Source organism: Mobula birostris, chromosome 4, assembly GCF_030028105.1.
Source record: "Mobula birostris isolate sMobBir1 chromosome 4, sMobBir1.hap1, whole genome shotgun sequence".
NCBI lineage: Eukaryota > Metazoa > Chordata > Chondrichthyes > Myliobatiformes > Myliobatidae > Mobula > Mobula birostris.
Window position 1 is genome coordinate 159,202,214 of NC_092373.1, and position 21,981 is coordinate 159,224,194.

Consider the following 21,981-nt stretch of genomic DNA (forward strand, 5'->3'; position numbering starts at 1 on the left):
CTAGAGAGTTCGAGTGTCTGACTCCTGGAAGCTGGCGCCATTTGAAGTGTCTTGTAACAATGCTCTCTTGTTACCATCAGTGAGAAGGTACAGGAGCCTCAGGACCAACAACACCAGGTTCAGGAACAGTTATTACTCCTCAGTCATCAGTATTTTGAACCCATGGGGATAATTTCACTCAACTTCACTCATCCCATCACTGAACTACTCCCACAACCTATGAACTCACTTTCAAAGTCTCTTCATTTCATGTTCTTGATAGTCATCGTTTATTTATTTATTTATTTATTTGTGTTTGCATAGTTTGTTGTCTTTTGCACAATGGTTGTTTGTCTTTCCTGTTGGGAACGGTCTTCTATCGATTGTATTATGTTTCTCAAACTTATTAGGTATGCCCACAAGAAAACAAATCTCCGAGTTGTGTATGGTGACATATACGTACAGTACTGTACAAAAGTGCACATATATATAGCTCGCATGCCTAGGACTTTTGCACAGTACCATTTCTGTCAAAGTGTAGCAGAAAGCGAGTTTGTAAATCCGGCGGGAGCAAAGGATGTTGGGAATGGTGACTGTAGAGTGCCACAGGAGGGGTGTGGGACAGGTGGCAGAGAAGGAATATCGGGGCGACGGAGGTTGACGCAGGTACAGGTACACCCAGCCTTGAGACCCCAGGAAAGGTCATTTGATTCAAGTCCATATCGACGTTTGGGATTAATTAGTAACAGCAAATTGAAGGAAGGCAGTGGATATTGTCAGAGTGATGATCTTCAGGCTTTAGCTCTCTACGACTTCACCAAAAAGAGGCCTCACCCAGAGAAAGCAAAGGAAAGAAAAGCTCATGTTTTTTCCTTCTTTTCTTTATACCTGCTCAGGTAGGTAGAGATGACCAGCAGGATAGTGCAGTGCTCCATTATCACTGACCACTACAACTGTGAGAAGTGCGCCCAGCTGCAGCTTCTAACAATCTGCGTTAAGGAGCTGGAGCTGGAACTGGATGAACTCCAGATCACTCGGGAGGCTGAAGGGGTGATAGGTAAGACATACAGAGAGGTAGTTACAGCCAAGCAAACTGGGTGACAGGAAGGGAAAAGGGGTTGAGCAGCCAGTATAGAGGACCCCTATGGCTAGACCCCTCAGTAACAGGTATATCACTTTGGATACTGTTGGAGGGGGGGAAACTACCTATCAGAGGAAGGTCACAGTGGTTGGGTCTCTGACATTGAGTCTGTCTCTGTGACTCAGAAGGGAAGAGAGGAGAAGAAGAAGAACTCTATGGTGATAGGAGATTCGTTAGTTACAGGAACAGACAGGAGGTTCTGCAGGCAAAAACGAGATTTCCGGATGGTGCGTTGCCTCCCGGGTGCCAGGGTCTGAGATATCTCGGATCGAGTCCTCAGCATTCTTAAGTGGGAGGGTGAACAGCCAGAAGTTGTGGTCCATGTGGGTATCAATGACATAGGTAGAACAAGTGACAAGGTTCAGCATAGGGAGTTCATGGAGTTAGGTGCTAAGTTAAAGGCAGGACCTCCAGGGTTGTTATCTCAGGATTGCTACCTGTGCCAGGTGCTGGTGAAGCTAGAAGTAGGAAGATTATACAGTTTAATACGTGGCTAAGGAGTTGGTGTAGGACGGAGGGCATAAGATTCTGGGATCATTGGGCTGTCTTCCAGGGAAGGTGGTACCTGCACAGAAGGGACTGTTTGCACCTGAACTATAGGAGGACTAATATCCTAGCAGGAAGGTTTGTTAATGCTGCATGGTGGGTTTAAACTGGAGTTGCAGGGGGATAGGAACCAGAGTGCCAGAACTGTTAGTGGAGAGGTTGTGGTGGCAGATGTTGGTAAGACCTCAGACAAAGTTAGGAATCAAATGGCTGAACATGATGCAACAAAATCGGAAAGGGTAAATACAGAATTGAAGGTGTTGTATCTGCATGCGCGCAGTATACAGAATAAGGGAGATGAACTTGCAGCACAGTCACAAATTGGCAGGTATGATGTTCCAGGCATCACTGAATTGTGGCTGAAATGTTATAGCTGGGAGCTTAATGTCCAAAGATACACATTGTATCGAAAGGATAGGCAGGAAGGTGGGGGGGGGGGTGGCATTGCTCTGTTAGTAAAAAATGACATCAAATCATTAGAAAGAGGTGACACAGGGTCAGAAGGTGTTGAGTCATTGTGGATAGAGCTAACGAACTGCAAGGGTAAAAAGATCCTGATGGGAGTTGTGTACGGACCCCCAAACAGTAATAAGGATGTTGCCCACAAATGACAATGGATAATACGTGCCGAAAGGAGAATATTGCAATAGTCATAGGATTTTAATATGCAGGTAGATTGGCAAAATTAGGTTGGTGCTGGATTCCAGAAGAGGGCATTTCTAGAGTGCCTATGAGATGGCTTTCTGAGCAACTCGTGGTTGAGCCCACGAGAGGATCAGCTGTCCTGGATTGGGTGTTGTGCAATGAACCGGATTGATTAGAGAGCTTAAGGTAAAAGAACCCTTGGGAATCAAATGACCCTTCCTGGGGTCTCAAGGCTGGGTGTACCTGCACCCACACCTATTCCCCTCGCCCCGATATTCCTTCTCTGCCACCTGTCCCACACCCCTCCTGTGGCACTCTACACTCGCCATTCCCAACATCCTTTGCTCCCGCCGGATTTACAAACTCGCTCTCTGCTGCACTTTGACAGGAATGGTACTGTGCAATAGTCCTAGGCATGCGAGCTATATATATGCGCCTAAGACTTTTGCACAGTACTGTACATATATGTCACCATACACAACCCAGAGATTTGTTTTCTTGTGGGCATACTTAATAAATCTGAGAAACATAATATAATCAATAAAAGACCACTCACAATAGGAAGGACAAGCAACCGTTGTGCAAAAGACAACAAACTTTCAAATATAAATAAATAAACAATAACTATCAAGAACATGAGATGAGGAGTCTTTGAAAATGAGTCCATAGGTTGTGGGAATAATTCAGTGATGGGGTGAGTGAAGTTGTCCCCACTGGTTCAAGAGGCTGATGGTTGAGAGGTAATAACTGTTCCTGAACCTAGTGTTGTTAGTCCTGAGGCTGCTGTACCTTCTTCCTGATGGCACCAACAGGAAGAGAGCATGGCCTGGGTAGTGGGGGTCCTTGCTGATGGATGTAGCTTTTCTGCGACAGCAGCTCGTGTCAATATGCTCAATGCTGTTTTACTGGTGTGGAGATTTGGTTATTTTTCTTTGAAACATTCGTGTTAACCAAAGAGTAATTCTTTAATTATCTATGTGGATGATGGTACACAATGGCATAATATAATTGTCATCTTTATGTTGCAAAGTCCCATATTTGTCTGCAAATTTTGCCAATCAATATTTGGCCCTTTTACTTTCTGTCCCCCTACATAATGATGGTTCTTTAATGTTACTCTTCCCCTGTATTTAGGATGAGAATAGCATTTTAGGTTGACATAATGTGATTACAAAGATGTAGGTTATGTACTAATTGCCAAATTGCTATTTGTGAGAGCTTGTTGTGACCAAACTCATTTCTTCCTTTCTTGAATTGCATTAGTGATTGACCACAAGTGGATTGAGATATGTAAGCCTTTAGCTTATTAATCTCTTTCATTATTTAATCTATAACCATGAATTTTAGGGACATTATCTTATAATAAAAAAGTTATACACTCTGTTGCCATTTTATTAAGTACATCTGTGCACCTGCTTGTTAATACAAATATCTAATCAATCAATCATGTGGTAGCAACTCAATGAATAAAGACATACAGACATGGTCAAGAGGTTCAATTGTTACTCAGACCAAACACTAGAAGGGGGAAGAAATGTAATCTACTGAAGTGACTTCAACTGTGGAATGGTTGTTGGCGCCAGATGTGGTGGCTTGAGTATCTCAAAAACTGCTGATCTGGGATTTTCATGCACAATAGTCTCTAGAGTTTACAGAGAATGGTGTGAAAAACAAAAAAAAATTCCATGAGTGGCAGTTCTGTGGGAGAAAATGCCTCAGTAATGAAAGAGTCCAGAGGAGAATGGCCAAGCTCGATCAAGATGACAGGCGTGTGACAATATCTTAAATAACCACACATTACAACAGTGATACGCAGAAAATCATCTCTGAATGCACAACATATTGAACCTTGATGTGCATGGGCTACAGCAGCAGAAGAGCATGAACATATGGAAATAAACTCACTTGATGAGATACCTCCTGTACCCAATCAATTGACCAGTGAGTGTATCTTTGATGTATAATTTGCAAGGTGCACTTGACGCACAAGGGAGAAAAGTACCAGAGTGTACGTGGAAGAATTAGGTAAAGGATGAAAGGAGCTCATGTGAACTCTTATCTGTTGGCCAAAAGGCTCATTTCTGTGTTCTAAATTGCACAATACTTCATAGCAATTAGCTGCAGTGCCACTGAATTTCACGAGAGAGATGGTAGATTTTGTGGTGCATATGTGAATAATATCTCTTCTGAAATTTAGTACATCCCTAAGTTATTTTGTTGAGATGTTAGGATTGATCATCAACCAAACTTACCGTCAATTTACTTCAGCAACTTTTCACTGGTTCTGTTATTTTTTTCCAACTCTTCAGCTATTCATCTTTTGTGTGCAACCAAAATGTATATTCTTTATGTACAGGAACCGGAAGAACTGAATTTCCACTGACTGGAATTTTCCTTGGAGCCACTCCTGTTACATCTTCATAGCCTTACCTGGTTTTAACAAAATTTCATTGCACTGTATGGAGCTACAGTTTTAGTGTAAAACACTTCCCCAGAAATTTCCAAAAATCTCTCATGATTAACAAATAGCACTTTCGTTTTCACAATGTTTTGTTCAAAACTTAGGTCCCACATTAAGATGTTGGAAGTCTTGAGCAACGTGCACAAGATGCTGGAGGAACTCAGTAGATCAGGTAGCACCGATGGAGAGAAATGAACAGTGAATGTTTTGGGCCAAGACCCTTCATCAGGACTGGAAAGGAAAGGGAAAGAAGCCAGAATAGGAAGCTGGGTGGATGGGGAGGAATACAAGCTGGTCGGTGATAGGTAAGTCTGGGGTGGAGTGGGGTGGTATTGGATGAAAGGGAATGAAGTGAGTGAGGGAATTTATAATTCGTTCTGCCAGGTTGGAGACTACTAAGAAACCACATAATGGCAACAGAAGAGGCCATGCACAGACATGTGGAAATGGGAGGTGGAATTGAAATGGGTGGCCTCTGGGAGATCCCAACTGTTACAGTAGATGACATGAGGGTGCTCAACAAAGTGGTCACCAAATCTGCATTGGGTTTTTGCACCATTATTTATTGCACCAGATGCAATACACAATGCCAACAGACTCGCAGGTGAAGCACCGCCTAACCTGGAATGACTGAGTAGTGCCCTGGATGGTGGTGAGGCAGGAGGTGTAGGGGTAAGTACAGCATTTGTCATGCCATCAGTGATAGGTGCCAGGAGGGAGACTGGTGTGAATGGATGAGTGGACGAGGGAGTCATGAAGAATGTGATTCCTGAGTAAAGCACAGTTGTTTAGGGGGAAAGATGTCTCTGGTGGTGGTGTGAGATGGTGAAAGCTATGGAGAATGATGCATTGGATGATGTGTAGGGTCCTCCACTTGACTTATCCGTTTTACTGTTCTCTTCTTTTCCAGACCTGAATAAGAGTCTCAACCCAAAACATCATAGAACATAGAATAGTACAGCACTGTACAGGCCCTTCAGCCCACATTGTTCTGCCAACCCTCAAACCTTGCCTCCCATATAACCCCCTCATCTTAAATTCCTCCATATACCTGTCTAGTGGTCTCTGAAATTTCACTAGTGCATCTGCCTCCACTACTGACTCAGGCAGTGCATTCCATGCACCAACCACTCTCTGAGTGAAAAACCTTCCTCTAATATCCCCCTTGAACTTCCCACCCATTACCTTAAAGCCATGTCCTCTTGTATTGAGCAATGGTGAAGAGGCGCTGGCTATCCACTCTATCTATTCGTCTTAATATCTTGTATACCTCTATCATGTCTCCTCTCATCCTCCTTCTCTCCAAAGAGTAAAGCCCTAACTCCCTTAATTTCTGATCATAATCCATGCTCTCTAAACCAGGCAGCATCCTGGTAAATCTCCTCTGTACCCTTTCTAATACTTTCACATCCTTCCTATAGTGAGGCGACCAGAACTGGACACAGTACTCCAAGTGTGGCCTAACCAGAGTTTTATAGAGCTGCATCATTACATCACGACTCTTAAACTCTATCCCTCGACTTATGAAAGCTAACACTCCATAAGCTTTCTTAACTACCCTGTCTACCTGTGAGGCAACTTTCAGGGATCTGTGGACATGTACCCCCGAGATCCCTCTGCTCCTCCACACTACCAAGTATCCTGCCATTTACTTTGTTTTCTGCTTTCGGGTTTGTCCTTCCAAAGTGCACCACCTCACACTTCTCTAGGTTGAACTCCATCTGCCACTTCTCAGCCCACTTCTGCATCCTATCAATGTCTCTCTGCAAGCTTCAACAATCCTCTCCACTATCTACAACACCACCAACATTTGTGTCGTCTGCAAACTTGCCAACCCACCCTTCTACCCCCACATCCAGGTCATTAATAAAAATCACGAAAAGTAGAGGTCCCAGAACAGATCTTTGTGGGACACCACTAGTCACAACCCTCCAATCCGAATGTACTCCCTCCACCACCACCCTCTGCCTTTTGCAGGCAAGCCAATTCTGAATCCACCTGGCCAAACTTCCCTGGATCCCATGTCTTCTGACTTTCTGAATAAGCCTACCATGTGGAACCTTGTCAAATGCCTTACTAAAATCCATATAGATCACATCCACTGCACTACCCTCATCTATATGCCTGGTCACCTCCTCAAAGAACTCTATCAGGCTTGTTAGACACGATCTGCCCTTCACAAAGCCATGCTGACTGTCTCTGATCAGACCATGATTCTCTAAATGCCCATAGATCTTATCTCTAAGCATCTTTTCCAACAGCTTTCCCACCACAGACATAAGGCTCACTGGTCTATAATTACCCGGACTATCCTTACTACCTTTTCTGAACAAGGGGACAACATTCGCCTCTCTCCAATCCTCCGGTACCATTCCCGTAGACAACGAGGACATAAAGATCCTAGTCAAAGGTTCAGCAATCTATTCCCTCGCCTCGTGGAGCAGCCTGGGGTATATTCCGTCAGGCCCCGGGTACTTATCTGTCCTAAGGTATTTTAATAACGCCAACACCTCCTCTGCCTTAATATCAACATGCTCCAGAACATCAACCTCACTCATATTGTCCTCATCGTTATCAAGTTTGGTGAATACCGCAGAGAAGTATTCATTGAGGACCTCGCTCACTTCCACAGCCTCCAGGTACATCTTCCCACCTTTATCTCTAATCAGTCCTACCTTCACTCTGTTCATTTCCCATGAATGTTCATTTTGACTGTCCATAGATGCTCCCCGGCCAGCTGAGTTCCTCCAGCATTTTGTGTGTGTTGCTTGTGCAAAAATTACTCTAGTTTCTCAAACAGCTATTTCTGTAAATATATTTTCAAGCTAGTAGTTAGGGAACAAAGTTTATTGCAACTCAAAAAAGACAATTGGATACTCATTTAAAGCAGAGGAGTGGTGGAATGGCATGAGCTTGAACTTTGAGGAGTGCAGTGAGCATGATGATGCTGAAAACCTCTACAGCACCATATATTGGCCAATGTGTGATTTTATGTGATATTATTTACGTTTGAAGAAGCAAACAGACCCAATGAACTGCTGGGTATTTCAACACTGAGCAACTACAAGATCATTTTATTTTCCACCCATGTCTGTTGCTGTGTTTTTGAAGTGTGATTAATTAGATGTTTTTGCTACTAGGAGAAGCCTGAGCATATCACGTTCTGACCCAAGTGCATGACAGGTCAAAGCAAGACCTTTGACTCGCTGGATTGTGAGACACTGTCGTTTCATGCACTCATTTACGAACACAGCTCAATAATGTTGAATCTATGATCTGTGGAGATCTCTGAGCTTTATTTCATTTTATTTATTTTCCTGTTTAATTGTAATAACAAGTATAGTTAGCTTTTCATTATATGCAATAGTTGCATAAATAATAATTCTTGTTTGCTAATTTACAATGAAAATACATTATACAAAATTCAGAAAAACATTGATATCTGTAATCATTTGGTTTCTTTTAATATGCAAAATATTTATTCAAGGTCTTGCTTTTATGAGTAAGAGAGAGTGAGAGAATATAGATCACGTGCAGGCAGATGAGATTAGTCAAAATTGGCATGGTTGAAACAGCCAAAGTGCCGGTTACTTGCTATATTGTTCTATTACACAGCATGTAATTACCAGATGAGCAATAGGATGCTTTTTTCTTTGGACTAGAAGTGATGTTAAGTTAATGTGTTGTACAGTATATGGTATTTTCACAAGAATTTCAGTCTTATTGACAAGGCCACTGTTTATGGTAATGTTTCATTGAGCTGTCAGATGATTCATGGCATCATGTGTCTTGTCATGTAGCCCTTTCATAATGGGGAATGTCGCAAAAGAAACTGGAAAACAAAAGAGACTTTCCTCGATGAATGGTTTAGTTTGTGAAGCCTACTGCCACTTGTAATTGTTTGAGGTGAATGCCTTTGATACAGTGAAGGGGACCTGGTTGTTGATGAAGGATGTGTTGATGAAATAGAATGAAGTAAGATAGGTGAAGAGGTATGGAGCATAATCTTTGGCATAAATCTGTTGGAAAGAATGGACTGATTCAGCATTAAAAATTCCATAGGAGGTTAAGGGTCAACCGCAATGGATAAAAATAGTACAATGTTTTGTACAAATAAATAGGAGAATTGCATAACAGTGCTTCCTACTTGCTGAACAAATGTCTTTGATACATTATTTAGATTTTTTGACAAACTGTGACTTATCTGCTTTTTATTCCAGTGGTCTTCTCGGTCTTTCTACAGATGAAATGGAAATAGTTATCTTGGTTAATCATAGTATGAACCATGTTATTATGATAATTAAGAATAATTCTACACATAACGCAGGCAGCATGCAGAGAAACCGTGAGTGACTGTCTTGGATGTTTCTTTTGTGATCACAGGACCCTGTTGGATATTGATTGCCACAAGCCTGTTTCCCTTGTTTGGTGGTGAGACAGGAGGGGACACAACAGGGCTGCCTCTGTTGTAGCGAGGACTAGTCCTCAGGCCACGGACATGCCCATCGCTGCAGTCCAGGTGAGGAGGAAACAGTACAGAGTGGCGTTCATGCTCAGTTAGGGGTAGCCTCTCCTGTTCGTGCTGCCCTCCACTGTTGAATTGATGGAATTACAGGCTGGACTGCCAGGAACTCTCAATTTGAGGGACTTGTCACTCAGGGTCTTGGACTAAAAATATGTTTTCTTGCATGACTGTGTTCTTTCCTTCCCCCTCTCTCACTATTTTGAATGTGTGTGTATGTTTTATTTGGCTGTATCCACGTATGGTTTGATTGATAATTAAATTTGATTTGATTTGATTTGGTATTACATGAAGGGTTGAAACCACTATATTGTTATGGGTTTTACCTTTGTCTATTGCTTGAACAAAGAACACAATATTTAATCCTATGTGTGAAAACTTTATATTTAAATAAAATAAAGTTTAAAATATCCCTCACTAAAAAGGACACAGAGATCAAAGTTGGGGTTATCGAAATTATTGCTGGCAGATTTTCAGATGGTGATGAGAAGGTGTACAGGAGTGAGATAAATCAGCTGGTTGAATAGTTTTGCAGCAAAAATCTTTCACTCAATGCCAGTAAGACCAAAGAATTGATTGTGGATTTCAGAAAGGGTAAGACTGCAAAACACATCAGTCCTCATCAAGGGATTAGAAGTGGAAAGGATGAGCAATTTCAAGTTCCTGGGTGTCAATATCTCTGGGGACCTAGCCTGGGCCCAACATATCGATGCAGTTACAAAGAAGGCATGACAGCAGCTATATCTCATTAGGAGCTTAAGGAGATTTCATCTCTCAAATTTCTGCAGATGTACTGTGGAGAGCATTCAAACTGGCTCATCACCATCTGGTATGGAGGAGATTGAAATAAGCTGCAGAAAGTTGTAAAGTTAGTCAGTTCCATCCTGGGCACTAGCCCTCCCAGGACATCTTCAAGAAGTAATATCTCAGACAGGCAGCATCCATCATTAAGGACCCCCATCACCCAGGGCATGCCCTCTCCTCATTGTTACTATCAGGGAGGAAGTACAAGAGCATGAAGGCACACACTCAATGATTCAAGAATAGCTTCTTCCCCAGAGCCTTCATATTTCTGAATGGACATTGAACCCGTGAACACTACGTCAGTAATTTTTTTTCTCTTTTTGCGCTACTTATTTAATTTAACTTGATTAATATACATATATAAATACTGTAATTTACAGTTTTCATTATTATGTATTTAAATGTACTGTGACTGCATAACAACAAATTTCGCGACATGTGCCAGTGATCTTAAACAGGATTCTGATTCTGATTCTGAATTACAGATGAGGCTATTTGCAATATTAGCATGTGAACATTCCTCTTTCTACTTTTTACTATTGAATTTTTTTTTAACTATCAAAGTACTAAATGATTGTCATGTAGGAAGGTTAAGTAATTATATGTCAATATCTGAAATTATATGTTAATATTTGAACAATAACTTCTAAGCTCAAATACTATTCATGTGCTCCTGTGTATGTTACGACTATGTCCCTCATGAATTTGAAGTTGTCATTCCCAAGCAATGTTTGCATTTCAAAAACTCAAGCTGGAAAGAAAAGCACAGCTGAGCAATATGAATGTAACTCGGAGGGGCAAGGTTGGCTGTTTGAAGTGGGAGGTCTAAAACTAGCCTATGGGGATGCACACCAGGACATCTCATTAACCATATCATCAAAGCCTATCATGGCAAATCATAACATTATCACTGACATTACCACACAGATACAAGGTTCCTTACACAGTCTATAAACATGCCTGTACTAACCAACCCATTGCAGCTTGACACCCATGCAAGGGCCCGTTGCCCTTTGCCAGAAGGCATGAATGGTTCTAGTCATTCATCAAAGTTTCTTGGAGTGCATTTCACACAGCATTAGATTTAATTAAAGCGGCATTGACTGCATTATAATCCTCTGGAGATCCTCAGGAGAAATCACTCAGAACACTTTCAGCTGGATATCTATTCTTTTCTAGTGAATCGATTGTACAAGTCCTACCTGGCACTTTATTAACTCTTACCAACCCAAAATTAATAAGAAAAGTATTGGTAACAAGGAGAAAGAAATTAGACTCAAAAGGTCTGACCTAGCTCAAACCCAATTAATGCTGTTTTATTTACTACATCCCAAACTCTTTTCAGTCTAAAAACAGCTGCTTATACTTTAAAGCACCTTGGGATGCATTGCCACATAAATGATGCTGCACAGTTATAATACCAACTTCTTCTGAAAGTGTAATCACCTACAGCAAAGTCCTGCAAAGCTTTCCCCCTTACTTCATTTTTGATAATTAGTTACCCTAGATTTAGCAGCAAATTGTTGAGCCATGGTTGTAGTCAATTGCCTGTTTGTCTTCCCGCCCTGGGGTTATGGCTTTAAATGATGTCATCCAAGGGCAAACAGCTAAGTTAATCGGGTTTGATGTTAGGTCCTCAGCTTGGAGGGATAAGGGTACAAAGTGCGCTGTGCAGTAATCAGACACTTCATTTAATCAGGAGGGAGAGAAGTGACAGTTGGCACCTTCTGTTGCAGAGAAATCCACATCACAACGTGTCCTTTCATCCTGGATGCATGAAGATTCAGAAGCAGTAAGAGTAAAAGTAAAGAAATGAATCATTATTACTAATGAACGGGTTAAAGTGACCCTACACCTTTCAGTCTTTTTAGCACTGCTGAGATGTCATGAACATTTTACAGTGACCTTGCACCTTTTGAGTTGATGGTGTATCAACTAACCTATTCAATGATAGCCACTCCCAAGGGAACATGACACGATGCAATGCCACACAGTGCCTTTTCTCTCTGGAGGCCAGGGTTCAAACATAATCCTGCTAACTGAGATGAGGTTTCCTCCTTGCCGAGGTCTGTAATGGCTGATACCTGCTCCCACGGGGCCCAGGTATGGCACAGTTCATCGACCATTTCAGTATGAATTCCTACTTTAAACCTTAGGCTAAACTCCATCTGCAAAGTTGTGTGTGTTGTTTCTGTAAGGAGAGAGATAAATAGTTACTTCATCACCATTCTGTATTCATGTGCAAGATATAATTTACTGGTAGAAAGAGCATGTAATAATAGCCATAATTAAAAAAACAAAGATCTATGATAATTTGAAAGGAAGTATAATTCAGAATGGCTTTAGGATTCAAATATTACCAAATGATATTATTGTTTTTTTTATATAAGACTATAAGGTATAGGAGCAGAATTAGGCCACTCAGACCATCGAGTTTGCCCCACCATTTCATTATGGCTGATCCATTTTCTCTCTCAGTCCCAATCTCCTGGCTTCTCCCTGTATCTCTTCAGGCCCAGACTAATCAAGAATCTATCAGCCTATGTCTTAATTATACCCAATGACTCGACCTCCACAGCCGCCTGTGGCAATGAATTCCACAGGTTCACCACTCTCTGGCTTTGGACTCAAATCTGTTTTTAGAATAAAATTAATACGATCACAGGAATATTCATCCACATTACATCAATGGACAACAAAGCACTGAACTGAAGTACAAATATAGGTTGCAATGCATAATGCTTTGGGCATACTGAAATATTTGAGAACATTGGAGGGTGAAATTAAAGCCATTGAGCTAAATGAGCCTGTCAATCATATTTCTTATATTGGAATATTAAATTACAAGTCTATGTACAATAATTTGGAACCCGATTCACAAAAGCTCTTTTGACCATTCAAAAAGAATGTGCAATTATTAAGGCCCAGCCAAAAATATCTTTGTGACGTAGTCATCGTTGCCAGAAGCCAAGGAGAGTAAGCAGAGCATTGTTGAGATTAACTATAGAATTTGCTTTAGTGTTGTTTTGTGACAGATAAATATTTGCCGATGATGTCTTCATATAATAATCAATAAATTAAAGAACATTCAGTCCATTATATCTATGATGATCTTTACAAGGTCATCAAATTAATTGCACTCCTCTGCTTTCTCCCAATAATACTCCAAAATTTTCCTTTCCTACTATATATACAATCCTTTGCGAAATGCTCTCTTAACTCTGATTTTCCAAATTTTCAAGGCATGCACCACATTAAAATGTCTCTTCTCCCTTCTGCTGTTTCTCACTAATTTCTTAAATTTGACTCCAGTAGTTACAGAGCCTCCTGTTAAAAATTTCTTCCCATTGACTCTCAGAAATTTTGTGTTCTTCAATTAAATTTCACCTTCTTTGAATATATATCACGGAGCACAATCCCACTCTATTCAATCTCTCCTCATAAATAAAATTTCTCATCTTAGTATAAGTAAATCTCTGTTGAAGTTCATACCCTTATGACAGTTTGGACCCTTGTAAATTGAATTCCAGCTTCTCTACCCACTGATTCAGAAGCATTTAGTGAAACTACTTTCCTTTTGAATTTTATGTTTCTAGGCCCAAAGCCAAGCATTCCATATGTTTTCTTAACATTCATTTCAACTTGTCTTGCCAGTTTAAAGATCCGCCCAGGATTCCTGCACTCCCTTTAAAATTGATTCAGAATCAGAATCAGAATCAGAATCAGGTTTAATATCACTAGCATATGTTGTGAAATTTGTTAACCTAGTGGCAGCTGTACAATGCAATGCATGATAATATAGAAAAAATACATAAATGAATAAATTTCAGCAAGTATATATATAAATATATATAGTATATGTATATTAAGTAGTTAAATTAAAAATAGTGCAAAACCAGAAATAATAAAAGTGAGTCCTGACGAAGGGTCTCGGCCTGAAACGTCGACTGTACCTCTTCCTAGAGATGCTGCCTGGCCTGCTGCGTTCACCAGCAACTTTGATGTGTGTTGCTTGAATTTCCAGCATCTGCAGAATTCCTGTTGTTTGTGATAATAAAAGTGAGGTAGTGTTCATGGGTTCAATGTCCATTTAGGAATTGGATGGCAGAGGGGAAGAAGCTGTTCCTGAATCTATGACTGTGCCTTCAGGCTTCTGTAGCTCTTTCCTGATGGTAACAATGAGAAGAGGGCACATCCTGGGTGATGCGGGTCCTTAATGATGGGCGCCACCTTTCTGAGACACTACTCCTTGAAGATATCTTGGTTATTACTCCAAGAAGGAAATGACCAGTTTTACAGCTTTCTGTAGCTTCTTTCGATCCTGTGCAGTACCTCCCCATACAGCTCCTTCGGCAGCAAAATCTAGGCTCGGTGTGATTCGCCGCTGGTGGGGCCCGGATCCTAGTGTGAGGTTTGGACAATTTAAATGCTGGCCCAGACAGTCTGGGGATTCTCGCTCTGTGACACTAGGGCTGTAAGACTGCCCCTGGCTGCCGTGCTTCGTGTCTGTGAACTTTGCTGCGATTTGCCCGGCTAATGTAGCAATGAGAGGTTGAAAATGTCCTTGAATGCACCTGCCTGTTGGTTGGCACAAGTTTTCAGAGCCTTACCAGGTACTCCATTGGGGCCTGCTCCCTTCTGAGGGTTCACTCTCCTGAAAGACAGCCTGACATCAACCTCTGAGACAGAAATCACAGGGTCACTGGGTGCAACAGGGATCTTCACAGCTGTAGGTGTCTTCCTTCTTTCAAAATGAGCATAAAAGGCATTGAGTTCATCTCATAGTGAAGCAGCACTGCCATTCATGCTATTGAGTTTCACTTTGTAGGAAGTAATGTCCTGCAAACCCTGCCAGAGCTGACAAGCATCTGATGTCGCCTCCGACCTCACTCAGAATTTCTTCTGACTCAGATCTGTGCCATACTCATCCAGATTCAAAGGTGAATCACTGAATATAGTCGAGACCACCGATTCAAAGCAGCCCTATAGGCGCTCCTGTGCTTCCCTTGTCCAAACCTTCTCGGTCCTCACTATTGGTGCTGCAGTCTTCAGTCTCTGCCCGTACTCAGGGAGTAGAAGTACAGCCAGGTGATCAGACTTTCTGAAGTGTGGGCATGGAATAGCAGAGTAAACACTCTTGATCTTAGTGTAACAGTGGTCCAGTGTGAGATTTCCTCTGGTTCTATAAGTGATTTGTTGATGATTTGTTCTTCCAATTGCTTATCCCAATATGTATCTATTTAAACAATTTCCCATAGTTTCTTACTAACTCACCATTTACCACATCTCTGTGGCACTGTCATCAGCCATTCAGTCCTAATTTGGAATTTCCTCCCTCAACTCTCCCCACCTTTCACCTCTTTTGACACTCCTGAAAATCCATTCTTTACCAAAGCAAGTTCATAATAATTAGCATTGGCCCACACTGACTGAAATATATGGAGAAAATCAGATGGCTTTCTTAGCTGCACTGATTGCCCACATCTCTCCAGTTTGAAATGCTGCCCCCTTCCTTCTGCACCTTAATTAAAGCAACATCAGTCCTTCTGATGTACATTTGATCCAATGGCATTCAATCTGATAAACAAGTCTATTAGATGATACTTATCTAAATGCCTTTTGGAAGTTTATCATCAAGGATCCACCTTCATCAACTACTTCCACTACTCCATCAAAGATCTTTGCAATTCTAGTCTTTATTGTAACAAAGCTTAATGAATAGCTAACAGAAGAAAGTTCCCTATGGAAGTGGTGTAGGGATTGAACTATGCCAAATGTGGTGAGGCATGAACATTTGAAGTTGGATAACAACCAGCATTTTGCAGGGATGAAAGGTAGATATTCTCAATTTGCTTTGGTAGTGAAAAATTTTAAGGTGTTGCAAAAGACAGGAAGAGGCTGGAGGCTTGAAATAGAGAATTCCAGACAATAGGACCTGGGTGGTTAATGACAGTCATTAATGCTGAAGCCAATGAATGAACAATGTTGCATGTGATAAACAAGAAGAAGATAGAGGGTGTCCTGAATGGAGAAGGTTTAAGAGATAGGAAGAGATGAGGAAATGGGATGATTTGATGTGAGGATAAGAATTTTTAAATGAATGTAATTCTAGTTTAATAAAGATTGGAGGTACGTCCAGCAATAATGAGAACTGAATTCCTGGACATTTCTGAGGATCTCTGTTCCTTTGTGTGATCTTTAAGTACTTATTGCACACATCCAGTCCAGGACAGCAAGTAGTGAATTTCTGATATCAATATTTACACATTGCTAAACCCAAGAAACTTCAATTAATCGTAGAAAATAAATACTCATATTTTATATTTTAGCCATATTTTATTCCGTCTAAAGTGTAGTTTCTGTACAGTATTTTGTGGATAATAACATGTTATGTAATGTCGAAACTAAAGCTGTTGAATCAGATTTTATTTCAAGTTATGTAAGCAACGGATGTCCAATAGGACAAATGCATGAAATGGATAAAATGTTCTGGAAGGAAAAGCAAATGAGTTGTTTATTGCTGATCCCTAATTACCCTCAAAATGACTGTTTCAGAAATTTTGAAATCTGAGTCATCTTGTCACAAGTAGGCTTCAAAGTGTAAGAACATAGATTCCTTTCCTTGAAAGACATTGCTCTCAGAAGTCTTTAATTACTTCTTTGTTTAATTAATAGAATTTAAATGTTTCAGCCTCTGTGGTGAGATTTGAAGTGCTGTATGATTCTCAGATAAGGCCCATGAACTACAAGCCTAGCAGTTTAACTACAGGGCTGCCAAACTCTTCTGTAACATGATTATAGTCAAATTCAAGGTCAAAGTCAACATGTATTGTCTGCAACCCAATGGCATGATTGCTGAGGCTTCCAATTTTAGATAACCCACCCCTACTTTTGATTTTCCCCTGGCCCTCCATTTCCTCCTCTTTTCTGATCCTCTTCCTGTCCTCCCATTTTTGTCTATTTTCCCACATAGCTCCCAGCCCCTTCATCTATCGTTATCGCACTCCCCAACCCCCCCACCCCCGGGTCCCATCCACTCACTTTACATACAGGTCCTGTTCAACAACACACCCCACACCCTATCCAGTTCCAAGCGTCATTCACCTCTCCCTCATTGGTTCCCAGTCTCACTTACTTTACTTATCAGGATCTAGTACTAGTGTCACGGTCCCGACTGTTGATTCCTCAAATTCTCCTAATTCCCTTTTCCCCATGTTCTCCCAGGCTCCTTGATTGCGGCATACCTGATTGGCATCTAAACCTGCAGCATAAATACCCCAGCTTTGCATCCACTCATCGCCAGATCGTTGTTTCAGCCAGTGTGGTAATTCACGTTCCCGGCTGCTTAGGATTGTGTACTCTAAGTTTTGTTTCAGCACTGTGGTTTGCCTATGTAACTCTGTCTCTCCGTATCAAGAGAAGCTTTGCCTGCTGCCTGCCTTTCCGTCAACCTCCTGTTTGCCGTTCAGCTCTAGCCATGCTCCATGGCACGATAAGTATTGCCTGCTGCCTGCCTTTCTGTCATCCTCCTGTTTGCTGTTCAGCTCTAGCCACACTCATGCCCTCAACTGCATCCCAATTCTATCTCCGTGCCAGTGTCTTGCATTTGGGCTCACCCATTCCTCGCAACAACTAGTAGAGCTTTGTGTTCCTGCTGATCTTCCCCACCTCACTCCATCTCTTTCCCCCTTTTCCTTCTCTCTATTTGCCTCCTTCCATCATTTGCCTTCCAACTCCACCCTTGCTCACCTCCCCTCCTACCACTGTGTCCATCATTTTATACCCCTCATCAGTCCACCAATCACCTTGAAATCCTTTTTCTTTGCTCCATTTCTCCCCTTTATACCTTCTCACCTTTCCACCCTCAATTCTGATGCAAGGTTTTAAGCCAAAGTATTGATGATTCCTTCCCCCTGAAGATGTACCTTGACACATTGACTTCTTCCAGCAGATTGATTGTTGAGTTTATTATCATATGCATAAGTACATGTATGCAAAGATGCAATGAAAAACTTACTTACTGTAGGATCATAGCATCAGATATATAACATTCACAAAGTAAAACTGTTTTAAAATTCTTAGAAGAAAGAACACAAATAAATGTTTAAAATTGTAGTCAATTTGTGTGCAGGTGATCAAAGCTGTCACTGTGTTGCTATACTGTAGTGATTTGGGTTGTGCAGGTGGGTTCATCAACAAAGGGAAGTAGCTGTTCTTGAATCTAGTGGGGTGGGACTTTAGGCTTCTGTACCTTCTGCAGAATGATAGCTGTGTGAAGATGGCATTGCCCAGATGGTGGAGATCTTTGATGATAGATTCTGCTCTCTTCTGGCACCATCTAATGTAGATGCTACCAATGACAGGGAGGAATGCACTAGGCAGAGTACACTACTCACTGCAGATTTTTCCATTCCTTGGCATTCAAATTGCCACATCAGACCATGATGCAACCAGTCAGGAAACTTTCAGCGCTACTGCTACAGAAGTCTGTTAGAGTGTTTGGTTACAAGTTGAACTTCCTTAACCTTCTAAGAAAGTAAAGACTTTGGTGCGCTTTTATGTGCTGAGACTAGGACAGGTCATCGTTATGTTAATGTACAGGAATTTACAGCTGTTAATTCTCCCTGCTGCTGATGCCCCAATGTAGACTAGTTCATGTTCACCATCCTCCCCTTCATGAAGTTAACAATTAACTCTTTAATTTTATTGACACTGAGTGAGAGAGTTTTGTTGCAGCACCATCCAGCCAGGTGGCATACCTCAATCCAGTACACTAACTTAGAATTAGCTGATTAAGATGGTTGTTACTGAAGAGAACATAGCAGATCATAGCATTAGAACTTTAGTTGTGCTGAAGTTGTCGAAGACAACCATGGGTTGTATGCTCGTTTGCACCATTTTGGAGTGGAGGGAACTGTGGGCATCTTAAAAGCTTACGTGGAATCAGCCTCAGAATTATGTATATGAATTATGCATGCTGATGTGCATATGCTTCATTCAGATCTTTCCAAGGGGCTTTAAAAGTTTCTCTGAAAGATGGGACCTAAAAAGTAGGTTACTGTCAGATAGAGTCAGAGAAAGCAGGCCTTCTTCTGTACAGTCCTCATTAAAAACATCAGTCCTTGCTGATGATAGTTAAGCCCCTCGGAATTACATTCATAGGATTTCTTGACTGATTTTGCCTACTGCTTCACATTCCGTTACACCCTTCTATCTGGTGAGCTATCTCTGGGGATATTGCAGATGTCTGCAGATGTCAATATCATACTAATGACTCCAAAGGACCAATTTCTTCTGAATCTGCATCTGTCCTCATAGGGATCCTTGACTCTGATTTGAATCCGTTTCTAGACCCACAAACTTGTGTAGCTATAAATCTGTCAATTCAGTGAACTTCCACCTTAGAAGGAAAACAATTTAACCTGCCCTCAAGAACTGTCAAAAATCACCTGTGTTTAAAACACAGGTGTCACAATAATTGTTGATAATTGGGACTTAATAACGTAATAAGCATAAATATTTAAAAATCCTCTATTTGCAATAAACAAGTCATACCATGCCCAATGTAACAGCAAAGAGAAAGGTCATATAAGATTGCACATTTACCTTCACAGAAGATAAAGAAGAAAAGATGACATTTGATGACCTGTAGTCTAAGTCATCAAAAAGGATAGATAGGTATTTGTCTCAACAGATTTTGAGATTTATTCAATACCAGAGTTTTATAGACACTCTGATCTTAAGATAAATTTACTGCGAAGAAAGAAATACCCCTTCTCCTCAAGCAGTCTTTAGCCAAGCCTCACCACAGTTCTCCCACCCCTTTCCTCTTAAAGGTACAGTTCTGAATTCTGTCTAATTTTGTTTGTAGTGATGAGGAGTCGCTTGACTGAAGATGCTATACAAATGCAAGTAGTTGTTAGGTTTTGGACACATTTCTGCATCACTTCAGACTGTTCTTGGTGGCATAGGTGTTGGGTAATTGTACTAAATCCCCACGTCCACAGTACTATAAGAAGATATTTATCACAGTCTTGGCAGGGTTCTATTAACCTGTCCGAGCTCAATGAGCTACTATCAATAGCAATGACATGTTTGGTTAGGAAAGCTATGTTTGAAAGCATCAGTTGATCATACTGTATATATAGAATAATTGATATTGAAGAGCAAGTTACCAAACTGTAATAGACCTTAACTCACAGTAATGTAACCATGATAACCATGAAATAAATCTAAGATAGTGAACAGTAAAGATGTCAGGAAAGTCAGGCAGGTAATGGGGCAAATTTGTAGCCATTGGGATGAGTTGCAGTGCAATAAAGTTGCAGTGAAATCAAAGCGAAAAGTACGAAATACTAGTCTTAAGGTGTTGTACTTAAATGCACTCAGCATAAGGAATAAAGTGGATGATCTTGTCGTACAGCTACAGATTGGCAGGTATGATATTATGGCCATCACTGAGACGTGGCTAAAGGATGCATGTCTCTGGGAGCTGAACGTCCAAGGATACATGGTGTATCGGAAGGATAGGAAGGTAGGCAGAGGGGGAGGCGTGGTTTTATTGGTAAGAAATGATATTAAATCATTAGAAAGAGGTGATATAGGATCGGAAGGTGCAGAATCTTTATGGGTTGAGCTAAGAAATAGCAGGGGTAAAAGGACCCTGATGGCAGTTATATACAGGCCTCCAAACAGCTGCAGTGATGTGGACTGCAAATTACAACAGGAAATAGAAAAGGCTTGTCAGAAGGGCAGTATTATGATAATTGTGGGGGATTTTAACATGCGAGTGGATTGGGAAAATCAGGTCGGCACTGGATCTCAAGAGAGTGAATTTGTAGAATGTCTGCGAAATGGCTTTTTAGAACAGCTTGTTGTTGAGCCCACTAGGGGATCGGCTGTACTGGATTGGGTATTGTGTAATGAACCGGAGGTGATTAGAGAGATTGAGGTGAAGGAACCCTTAGGAGGCAGTGATCATAACATGATTAAGTTCACTGTGAAATTTGAAAAATAGAAGCCGAAATCTGATGTGTCAGTATTTCAGTGGAGTAAAGGAAATTATAGTTGCATGAGGGAGGAACTGGCCAAAGTTGACTGGAAAGAGACACTGGCGGGAAGGATGGCAGAGCAGCAGTGGCTGGAGTAAGGAAGGTGCAAGTCAGGTATATTCCAAAAAAGAAGAAATTTTCGAATGGAAAAAGGATGCAACCGTGGCTGACAAGAGAAGTCAAAGCCAAAGTTAAAGTAAAGGAGAGGGCATACAAGAAAGCAAAAATTAGTGGGAAGACAGAGGATTGGGAAGTTTTTAAAAGCTTACAAAAGGAAACTAAGAAGGTCATTAAGAGGGAAAAAATTAACTATGAAAGGAAGCTAGCAAATAATATCAAAGAGGATACTAAAAGCTTTTTCAAGTATATAAAGAGTAAAAGACAGGTGAGAGTAGATATAGGACCGATAGAAAATGATGCTGGAGAAATTGTTATGGGAGATAAAGAGATGGCGGAGGAACTGATTTAGTATTTTGCATCAGTCTTCACTGAGGAAGACATCAGCAGTATACCGGACACTCAAGGGTGGCAGGGAACAGAAGTGTGCGCAGTCACAATTATGACAGAGAAAGTACTCGGAAAGCTGAATAGTCTAAAGGTAGGTAAATCTCCGGGACCAGATGGAACGCACCCTCGTGTTCTGAAGGAAGTAGCTGTGGAGATTGCGGAGGTATTAGTGATGATCTTTCAAAAGTCGATAGATTCTGGCATGGTTCCGGAGGACTGGAAGATTGCAAATGTCACTCCGCTATTTAAGAAGGGGGCAAGGAAGCAAAAAGGAAATTATAGACCTGTTAGCTTGACATCGGTGGTTGGGAATTTGTTGAAGTCG